The sequence below is a fragment of the Blastomyces gilchristii genome (assembly GCF_000003855.2).
Source record: "Blastomyces gilchristii SLH14081 genomic scaffold supercont1.9, whole genome shotgun sequence".
Lineage (NCBI taxonomy): Eukaryota > Fungi > Ascomycota > Eurotiomycetes > Onygenales > Ajellomycetaceae > Blastomyces > Blastomyces gilchristii.
In genome coordinates this window covers 284,914-296,683 of record NW_003101674.1, presented here as the reverse complement: position 1 = coordinate 296,683, position 11,770 = coordinate 284,914, and positions in this window count along the sequence as shown.

Sequence of the window (11,770 nt, the reverse complement as noted above, 5' to 3'; positions counted from 1 at the left end):
AAAAAAACATGTAAAAGTGCTATATATCCAGATCTTAATGAAACCATGCCTGAAAAAAATGAGAAAGTGATTCATTTGATTCATTAGTTTCATCTTGGCATAAAGTACTATTTTTAGACATTTTAGGTTTTTTTAGACTATTTTAATTTTTTAAAAAGTAACATCTTTTGATAACACTCAAATGAGATTTAAAGTCATTTAAAGCAATAAAAATAATTTAAATTGAGAAGTGAAAATCATGGTCTCATTTGAAAAATGTGACAAGAGTAGACAGTAAGTCTCACTGAGACAGTATGAAACTACTATCTAATGTTAAAACTGTGTAATGAGATCAGTCGAATTGGTAATGAGACTATCAAAAAATCTGGTCCTGGTTCCAGACACGGTCACACGGTCAGTCTACTCATTTGAAAAATATAATAAGAGTAGACAGTAAGTCTCACTGAGACAGTATAAGACTACTATCTAATGTTAAAACTGTGTAATGAGATCAGTTGAATTGATGATGAGACTATCAAAAAATCTGATCCTGGTCTCAGACACGGTCACACGGTTAGTCTAGATATTAGTAATCGAAGAATTTCACTATTATAAGAAGCTTCTGATTATAAATGTCATAATTAATCTCTGCAGATTGCATCTTCTGTGAGAAAAAGATTACTGAAACTCAGTTCTTATTTAACTGTAGTTATAAGACTATTTCTGAAATTATAAAGAAGAAGATATCTATCTTTAATCTGATTAAGAGTAAGAGATTAAAGTGAAATAGTATTACTATATCTATAAATATCTGTTTTAATCTTATAAAGACTCTGTAAACTTCTAAGATAAGAAAGTTCTTACAGCTCTCTCTTCTTAATAATCTTTTCATTCTTTATTTACAGAATAACTTCTTATTTTCACTCTTCATCATGTCTGTAAGAGTTAAGAAGATTCTTATAAATATGAAGATAAATTATCTATAGAAATTTATAAAGCTCAGAAAGATCTGAATCTTATAAATACTAGTTAACTCTGATTATAATAGAATAGTTTTAACTTATAAAGATTTCATCTGAATATTATCTGTAGTAATTATATATTCTAGAAAATTAATCTAATAAGTACTGAAGTTATACTTCATAAGCTTAATATACAGTTCTGTCTAGACTGACCGTGTAACCATGTCTGAGACCAGAACCAGATTTTTTGATAGTCTCATTATCAATTTGACTGATTTCATTACATGATTTTAACATTAGATAGTAGTTTCATACTGTCTCAGTGAAACTTACTGTCTACTCTTATCACATTTTTCAAATGAGATCATGATTTTCACTTCTCAATTTAAATTATTTTTATTGCTTTAAATGACTTTAAATCTCATTTAAGCATTATCAAAAAGTGTTACTTTTTAAAAAATTAAAAATAGTCTAAAGAAAACCTTAAAATGTCTAAAAATAGTAACTTTATATCAAGAATGAGACTAAATGAGATTAAATAAGATCACTTTCTCATTTTTTTCAAGTCATGATTTCATTTTAAGATCTGATATATAGTCACTTTACATGTTTTTTTGATAGCCAGTCCCAGCGGGATTCATGCCAAGAAATGTATGAGATCAGACCAAATGAAACCAAACATGAAATTCATGATTCTGGCGGCCAGTCTAGTTCTGTCTCATTTAAGATCTTTAATACACTTTATATATACTCAGTGTGTTCTTTCTTCTTCATAGAGTACATTATCACATTATTCAGATATATTACTATAAAGATATTCAGATATATACAAAGTATTTTATTAATAAAAGACTGAAATGCTGTAGAGATATTAGTCAAATCAAAAGATATTACTAGATATTTAAATAATCTCAGTGCAGTTCTAAAGACAGTCTTTTATTCATTCTTAAACTATATTCACAGCTGTGTATATATATTGATTATATTCAGTTATATAAATATAACAGCTTCTGTAAGACAGTTGATTATATTCTTAATTAGAGACAGAGAATAATGACTCTTTATTATTTTAAAGTTCAGATTACAGTAGTTTATATATAATCTGAAATCTTCATTCTTCTTCTTTATAAATATCACAGAGACTCTTACAGAGATCTGTGAAGATTAGATAAAATTATTCTTCAGATTCTTCTTTATATAGATCTGTAAAATCTCTATCTTATAATAAAAGAGTTTATAGATTAATTCTTAGAAGAGTTTCTACTCTTCTATTAAATTTATTATCAGATTCTTCTTACAGTAAGAAGAAAGCTTAGCTGCTTTTACTAAGCTGAATATCTCTATAAGATCTCAGTATTTCTCTAATATCTGAAGCTCAGTTTTCATAACTGCAAAGTTCTCAGACATTTATAAAGTTATTATATAGATAAGCTTATCTTCTCTAATTAACTCTATAGTATTAACTAATTCTATCTCTGTAAGTGAGTCTATTAACACTGATTAAAAGTATAAACCTGACTTATAGACAGCTATGTATGAATTATGTCTTTGAAGTTATATAAGTCTTAAGTATATATTATCTGTAATGTCTGTAATAATTATAGTTTTTATAAATCTTCTTCAGATGTTAGAGAGATCTTGTAATTCAAAGATAACTCTTGTAAGTCTCTCAGCTCTCAGATCTGAGTTCTCATACTCTGCTTATTATAAAAGCAGATTCTCAGTTTTCATTATTCAGCTTATTCACTTTATAAGCTTTAAAGACACTATAGTGATCTGAGATTCTGAGTTTATTAATACTTCTTATACTTATAAAATAGTAGTACTGTAGTACAGTCTCTCTCTGTAAGTATATATTTTTATTAAAGAAGTAACAGATTCAGATATTAACTTCAAGACTCTTAAGAAGACTGTTACTAACTCTGTTTATAACTTTTTAAATTTCTATTTTAATTTATCTGAACAGTTTGTACAGAGATATTCTGATTTAGAATAGATGAAATAGAGACTCTTTTTCTTAATCTCTCTATTATATACTCTATTTATAGAAGCTTATAAAGCTCTCTCTCTCTACTTAGTAGTTAGATATGAATCTCTCTATATCTTATTATCTTTCTCTAATAAATCTATTCTCTATTATTCTGACTCTTATGAAGCTGATTAATAATTCACTCTCTATAAATCTGTAACTCTTACAGTAATCTATAAACAGTGAATAAGAGTTATCAGTTTCTTCAGAGTTAAGAACTTAGAGTCTTACTTAATAAGCTTATTCTGTATATCTTTATTCAGTCTCTTTATAAATATTATTATTCAGATCTTGTTTCAGAGCTCTATTTTTATGAGTTTTAATTCATATCATAATTTTATAAAGTATTATAAGTAGTCTTTATCAGATTTCTTATCTCTTTTTCTAATATTAATAATTACAGCTCAGATATTCTCTGTTCAGCTTACAGAGTCTTTTAACTTATTCTTTAGATAGATCTTGAGAACAGACTAGTGAAATCTCTTATAATTATTCTCTAAATAATTCAGTCAGTTCTTGACTTCAGTGTAGTAGAGATCTGTTATTATATAAATAACAGCTTCTTCATCTTTTATATTATACAGCTGAGCTTGTAAGTCAATTTCAAATACAAACTTATAAAAGCTTTTATAGATTGTGATTCAATAGTTAGTCTTAAGTAATTATAGCTTAATAAAGTTTCTTTTCAGTTTGTAGATATCTCTGAAGATTATATTTAAAAACTCAGTTCAAGAGTGTTTATAGATAGTAAGTATTTCTTGTAGAAAAATAACTTAATTCTGTGAAAGATACTCAAGAATATTCTTTACTAAGATTAATTTATTTATAAGTTCAGAGAGTTTCTCTATTATAGATATAGAGAATAATATTCTGTAACTAATTAATAAGTTCTCTGAGACTTCTTTTATAAGAGTTATTCATAATTCAGATAACTGCTTCTGAGTGTCTGCAGTAGAGTTCATAGAGATTGAAGTATATAAGTTTCTAGTTCTTTCAGTTATAATAAGTGATTGCTAACTAACTGAGCTTGAAATATAAGAATAAGTGCTTATAGATGATTATTCAGATGTTTGCAGCTTAATATAATATATACTATTAACTACTAGAAGTATTCACAGTAGAAAGATAAAATGTAGAGATTAAATATATAATAGTATTCAAGCTGAGTTATAAATAGTATTCATGAACTTCAGTCTATATAGTTGTGTATAGTCAAGGGCTGCTAACTCTATTAATTATATGAGAGATAGAAATAGAGGTAAAGAATTCGTGAGAAGCGGGATTTCTTACACTAACACACTTCATCACTGTTATTAATCTGTGAGAGTATAATAACTATATAATGAAATTTATATCTTTAAAGATAATTATAACTCACTGTCTGTATTCTTCTTCTTCTTGAAATTCAATCTCATTAAAGTTATAGATATTATAGTGAAAAAATTAATATTAATTAAAGATAGCTTCATATCAATTAAATCAGTTAATAATAAAGCTTATATTCTCATAAGACACTTGTTTTAAATTCATGAGTTTTTACTTAACTCATTTATAAACTGACAGATGTTTGATGAATTAATATATTTATATCTTACTTACTATGAGAGATACAGTCTCTGAATCTATGTAATGTGGCGGAACCGAAGCGGTGGCTAGTCGGCGGTGTTATATAAGAATAGTTGTTTGAGAAGCTGTATAAGTGAGCTTAACTATCTTGCTTGAATAGCAAGCTCATAGGCTACAGAGTTATTGTGAGAATATCACAGATATAATACTTAGTATACTAAGAAGATTGTATGAAACACACAGTAACTCTTATATATATTTCAGTAGAAGAAAAATGAATCACTGACTTCTTTGATGAGAAGCCAGCATCTAGCTATTCTATATAGACAATGAGTGAATACTCTTCTCTCATTTCATAAGTAAGAATAGCTGCAGTAATATCTCAGTAGTATCTCATTGTCAAGAAAGAGTAATCTGCTAATCTTATATAGAAGTGAGATTTTTATATTTATCAATCAGATCTTTCTATGATATATCTGAATAATATTATAGAGTGATTGAAAACCAGTTCAGACAGGAAGAAATCATCTATATGAAAGCAATGAGTTATGTGAAACTGTATCAGAGTCTTGATATGACTGAGAGTGTGATAATACTCTTCTCTTTAAGAGCATAGTTTCTATACTCTCAAGATTACTGAATTAGAAATTATCTTTATTATATAGCAATAATTACTAACTGATTGACAGTGCATGTACTGCATGTGATACAAAGAAATAGATGAGTTTTTCTGCTGACTGTATAGATCTTTCTTTACTCATCTTCATTCAAATCAAACACATGATAAGTGAGTTTCTTATATATTAATTTGAAATATGAAAAATGTAGTTAATAAGTGACTTACAGATCTTTCATTATATTTCATTCTATATATGAAATTCTCTGCAAAAGTAGTGTGTTTTAGAGACAAAGCTAACAGTAGTAGCAGGATTTTTTGAAAAGATTCTCTTCTCTATGAAACATTTTTCTTTCTCTCTCTTTCTCAATTGTAACAGTGAGTGTATGAGAGTATCATTTTTAAAGAATAATAAAGAACTTATTCTGATGTTTTCTAGTGAATAAACATCTTCATGATGCAGTGATGATCTCTGTGACTGTTAAGAAAGCTTAGTTAAAGACAGAGACAGTGGCATCACTGAGTTATAAAAGTATCACTCTCATTTTCATATCTTCTTCTTCTTCTTCTGCTTCTCTTGTGACTGCAGCAGTAGTCACTGTGCCTTGCAGTGAGATGTCATCTCTTCTGCCAGTCAGTTTGTCTGTGTCCAGTTCTTTCTCTATCTCTCTCACTGTCATTGTAACATCACCTTCTCTCTCAGCTAATACAGTGGTATATGACCCTGTGTGGTCATTCAGAGAGGAATCTGAGAAGAGCTTGATTTCAGAGACAGTGACTCTGAGAAGCTCAATCTGTAGTTTCTCTTCTGCAGTATATCTGAGCCCTGCTTGAGCTGCTGCTGAGTTGAGTTTGCAGAATCCTGTGATTTCTTCATCTTCTCTCTGTGAGAAGGCTTCAGTGCAGCCTCTGATCAGCACTACTACTTGTCTGCACTGTGTCAAGCAGCTGAAGAAGAGGGGGATTTTATGCATCTATCTCTTCTCTTACTTCTGTTATTTCTGTTATATCTGTAATAACAACTTCTGTCTCTCTGTAAGTATTATCTACTCTACAAGAAGACATTGTGTCAGCTCTGACAAGAAGCTCAGGTGTTTAAACAGTACAGAGTGAGAGTCTCAGAGCTTCAAGTATTGACAGATTTTATCAAGACTGAGAAGATCTCTCTTACTTATCTGTAAAAGAAGATGAAAGCATGAGTCTTTGAGATGAAAAAACATCTCAGAATGACTGATCTCAAGAAGAAATCAACTGATGCTGCTGTTGAAAGTGCTGCAGAGATCAATCACTGATTGAAGAGAATCTCACTTCAGTTGAAGCAGATAACTGAGATACTTTGTAAGTTGATAAGTTAATACTTTCAGCATCTCTCATATTCTTCTGTAGCATGCTTCTCTGCAGTATTACAGCACTAACTTCTCAGCAGACAAAGATATCAGTGCTGAAGACTTCAACAGTGAAGAATGAGTTTAATAAGAGTATAATTATTGATGAGTAGACTCTGAGATTCTCTCTTTTTACTTTTTCAGTGAGCTGCAGTCTCATTAGAATAGCAGCAGCTCACAGATCAATAATATTAATCTTTTTATTAATTTCAAATATCTCTTTTCTTTTAACTACTTCAGGAATGTTACACTTGTGTAGTCTTATTAAACTTCTAAAAACCCTTTGAGAGAAAATAGAAGAAGAGTGCTACAGAGTCTACAAGATATCAGCTCATCACTACAAGATCATCTCTAAAAAACTCTTTGAGAAAAATGAGAAGTCTTAAGCAGTATTTCTTACTCAATGTCTCTGATGTGTAATAGAGCAGTCTCTACTAACTGTCTTATAGTTTGCAATCTCTTTCTCAGCATTTTTCAAATACTCAAGTAATTCTCATGAATTCTCTGATAATGAATATTCTTCTTATTTAATAAGATATTGAAGCTTGCTGTAATGTGTTTACTTATTTAATATTTTCTTTATAAGATATTTAGTATCACTCTTAATCTCAATATTATTCAGCTGAGGCAGCTTCACTCTGAGATATTACTTATAGAGCTTCAAATAGAAAATATGAAAAACAGAATAAATTGATTTCAATTCTGTGAATAATTTCAACTCATATATCTGCTTACTCATTACTCTTGTTACTGAGAAAGATTTTAGTCATCACTCACTGAGCTTCTTATATAATCTTATTATCTTGATATTCTTTGCTGAAAGTAGTACTTGATTCTCTATTAAGAACTTCATTAAAAGATGTTTTCAATTATAGTATTTCATCTACTGCTTCTAGACACAGTGAATGCTTTTCATCATCTTCTCATGAATTTTATTCAAAAGTTTCAATCTCACTTTTACTTCTAACACTGAGAAATACTCTGTTCTCTGTACCTGTCTGACATTCTGACTGTCTATTTCTCTCTTTGAAATATCATTCACAATGTCACTAAATAACAAAGAATTATATTCATAACAAGCATAGAAAGAAGATATCTTTAAGATTGTATTCTTTGTATTATTATATATGAATTTGATGATTAAAAGATGTTTGAGTCAATTATTCTGATAATATAAACAGAATGCTTAAAGATGCTGTTCTAGTATCTGATTCTGATATTCAGTCTGATCATCAGTCTGCAGATGAAATGTGATACTGAGAAGACATCTTATTATAAGATGATAGTAAAAAGCTGATCAGTATTTACTGATGAAGAGAGATTCTCAATCTGTTATTAATAATTTCAGAGCACTGTGATCATGAATAATGATATTTAAAAACAGATCAGTTAATTCAGAGGCTTTAATCTTTTTATAGATAGAAATATATCTAGTCATCTTTGTAAAGCAGTTAATAATGACTAAAATTAAGTCATATTCTTTGACTCTTGTTGACTTTGATAGATCAACTATGAAATTCATTAATAGATTCTATTATAAGTTCTTTAAAACAGACAGTGATATTAACTCATTATATTACTTATACTGCAGAATCTTTATTCTTTGATAAATATTATAAGTCTTAATATACTCTTTGACATCTGTTCAGAGCTTGTCTTAAGTATATTTATATTTTAGAAGCTTCTCAGTCTTCTCTAACCTGAAGTGCTCTGTATGAGAATTATTATGATGAATTCTTAATAACTTCTGATACATCACTCTGCTATGAGAGACAAAGACTGAATCATTCAGCAGTAGAAGTTCACATTCTTCTAGTTATCAGTGACTTAATTTCTTAGCAGTACTGCTCTGCTCAGAGTCTGTCTCTTTCAAGTTTAAACTGAATTCTTTCTTCTTCAACTTTTGAATTCAAGCTGCAGTAGAGATGTTCTTCTTCTGTAACTTATCAATGAATTTCAAAAGTAGTTAAGTTAAAAGATTGTAGATCATTTCATTCTTTGCTAATTCAATGATTGTAAGATATAATATAAGAAGCTTATAATCTTCAGTATCAGTTCTCTGCAGAGATCTGAGTTCTCTTTCATCTTCTATACTAGGTCACACAGCTGCCTCTTCAGCACTGTTTTCAAGCTTTAGAGAACTTTAACTCTCTGCAGCCAGCTTCTTCTACAGTGATAACAGAGATTCTTTTATAGAATTCTTCTCTGCATTAATAATATTATAATCAGGCTGTTTAAACAGTATATTGACAGGATTAAGCTGATCTGAACAGTATCAGATATAGAAATCATACTTTGAAAGCAGCTTTACTCACCTGACTTGACATTCTGTCAAGCTCTTTGTTATCAAGAAGTAATGCAGATTTATATAATCAGTGAGAACTTATACTGAGTACTTACTACTCTGAAGATAATGTTATCAGATCTTAAAGAATTTGACAATTACTAACATCTTCTAATTATAAGTATTATATCTTCTCTGCATGAGTAATAACTTCTTGAAGAAGAAAGTCACTGATCTTCATTTACAGTATCTTATAAACTCTGTGAAAAAGTCTTCTCTTACAGATAATTCATTATCTGTTTTCTCAGAAGTGATTATTTTCTGATTCTTTCAATATTGAAAGGTCTTCAGTGTTAACTGTGAAAAGATTTCATAGATTTCATTTCTGAATACATCAGTCTCACACTGACTGAATAAATCAGAGTTAAAGTGATTCAGCATCATAACATCTGTGAAAGCTTGTTTCAATTTCACAAACATCTACACAGTGTCTTGAGTGAGAATAAATAGTTTTATTTTTCTGTCTTTCACACTTCTCTTTAACAGATCTGTAAGAAGAACAGTAATTCATGAATATGTATAGATGAATCATCTGTAGAAATTCATAAATTCTAGAAACATCTGCATCTCACAGTATATCTACAGTGTCAGTCAGTTTTTAATGACAGAGACCTGGCTTCTATTCATTGAAATGCTATTCATCTTAATAATATAATCTAAGAAATCAATCTTCTGCATATAGAATAAGTATTTTTCAGTGTTTGTATAGAGTTAATACTGTCTCAAGTGACTTAATACTTCTTAAACATGAATATCATATTCTTTCTCTGATTTCAAGAAGATTAAAATATTGTTCAGATATACTATGCAGAAGACATTAACAAGACTCTACAGCATCTTATTTATATAGATCTAGAAGATGACTGAAGCATTATAAAGACTAAAAGATAAAACAAGATATTCAAAATTACTGTACTTGATACAAAAAGCTGTTTTTCAAACATTATCTTTGTTAACTCTGATTCTATGATAGATATTCTGTATATCAATCTTTAAGAACATCTTTGCTTCAGATAATCAATCAATCATCTTATTAATTAATAGTAATGAATAGTAATTCTTAATTATCATCTTATTGAGATCTCTGTAGTCTATACATAGACATAGTCTATCATTTATTTTAAGTATAAAGAGTATAGATGTCTCTGTCAGACTCTTTGATGAATATATTCAGTTCTTTAATTGCACTTCTTCAAGATATTTACACAGAATATTTAATTTCTTTATAGATAAGTTATAAAGAGATCTGTACAGTACTGTTACACTGTCTTCAAGATAAATCTTATATTATATCTTGATATCAGGAAACTTCACTGCTTTTCTTTCTGAAAAGACATTCTTAAAATCTGTAAAGAGATGTTATATACATCTGTCTTCAATAACAGATACTGCTGCTAATTTTATAGTGAGAGTAATAACTTCTTCATCTATTCTCAAGTCTCAATCACCTGTTACATAGTATATTGACTCAATCTTTTTCTCAAGATTCTTCTGATGAAACTCTTCAGATTTCTCTATCACTGTCTTTTCATTAGTGAGATAATATCATTATATCTGAGTAACTCAGTTAATAAGAGGATTGTTTTCTCTTAATTATAAGAGATCTAGAATAATGTTCTTATCTATGATATTAACTGTGTGAAGAAGCAGACTGCTCTTCTTAAAGATTTCTTCTAAATCTGTGATTACACACTTTGCTTAAATTATGTTAAAACAGTGATATTTTATTTCATCTGTAAATTTTATATGATCTGATAAATCTATCTTCTTTCAACTCTTCATCAAAGAAAAGAAATAGAATATGAAGTTAATATTTATCTTAAAGTTAAGTAGACATCTTACTAATATCTCTCTATTCAGAGTATGCATTGTGATTATAATATGAACTCAGAGATATAAGAATTATCAATTCTTTATTTCTTTCTCTTTATTATCTTTCATGAATACATTTATCAGAAGAGAAGTTAACTTTGAGAAAATATCTTCTCAGTTTCTTCTCTTCTTCAGCTTCTTATAATTACTAATATAGTATTTATCAGCTTCACAGTTGAAATAGAAATCTTTATCAAATCTTTTTTAACATTTCTTCACAGTAAGTGAAGAATCAGAATACTTGAAATTCTTCTTTACTTTCTCTACACTGAAGCTGTCACAGTACTGTTTAGATCTTATTATTAATTACTTAGAAGAGATCTTATTAATCTTTTTCTTAAAGAATTGATTATTCAAATAGATCTGAAAAGCCAGATTGACAAGCTCAGTATAATTAGTTAATAAACTCTGATATTATAATATTATTATCTGTATCTTATAAGTCAGCTTCATAAGATAAAGCTGTGTTTTTAATTGATTTAAATTATTAATTAATTTCTCTTAATATTCTTCAAATCTTATATTGAAATTGAAAGAATTCTCATTATCTTATTAATATAATAAGTTAAATTACTATACTGCTATAAAGCTGTAGTTACAGTAATCTTTAATTTAATTCAGTAGAAAGTTCTTGAATTCTTTTTAAGTTATAATAGTATTAATATACTCAAGCTCTCTCTTCTTAATAGCTTAAGTAGTTATAGAGATGCCTTCAAGAAGGTTGATGATATATATTACTTATATTTTATAAGTATTATACTGACTCAGATTAAGGTGGAATTTCTGTTCAAGAATACAGATAAAGCTGTGAAATTCAGACAAGATATTTCTCTTATATCTCAGTAAATCTCTGATCTTAATCTCTCTATCTTTATAATAGATGTAGATGTGTAGAGGTCACAGCAGTGACAGAGTAATTAAAGAGCTTATGTCAAAATATACAGTGATTTCAGAAATCTTGAATTTCTGCTGAGATAGAGATATATACACTCTAGAGAATAATATAGTATTTCTCTT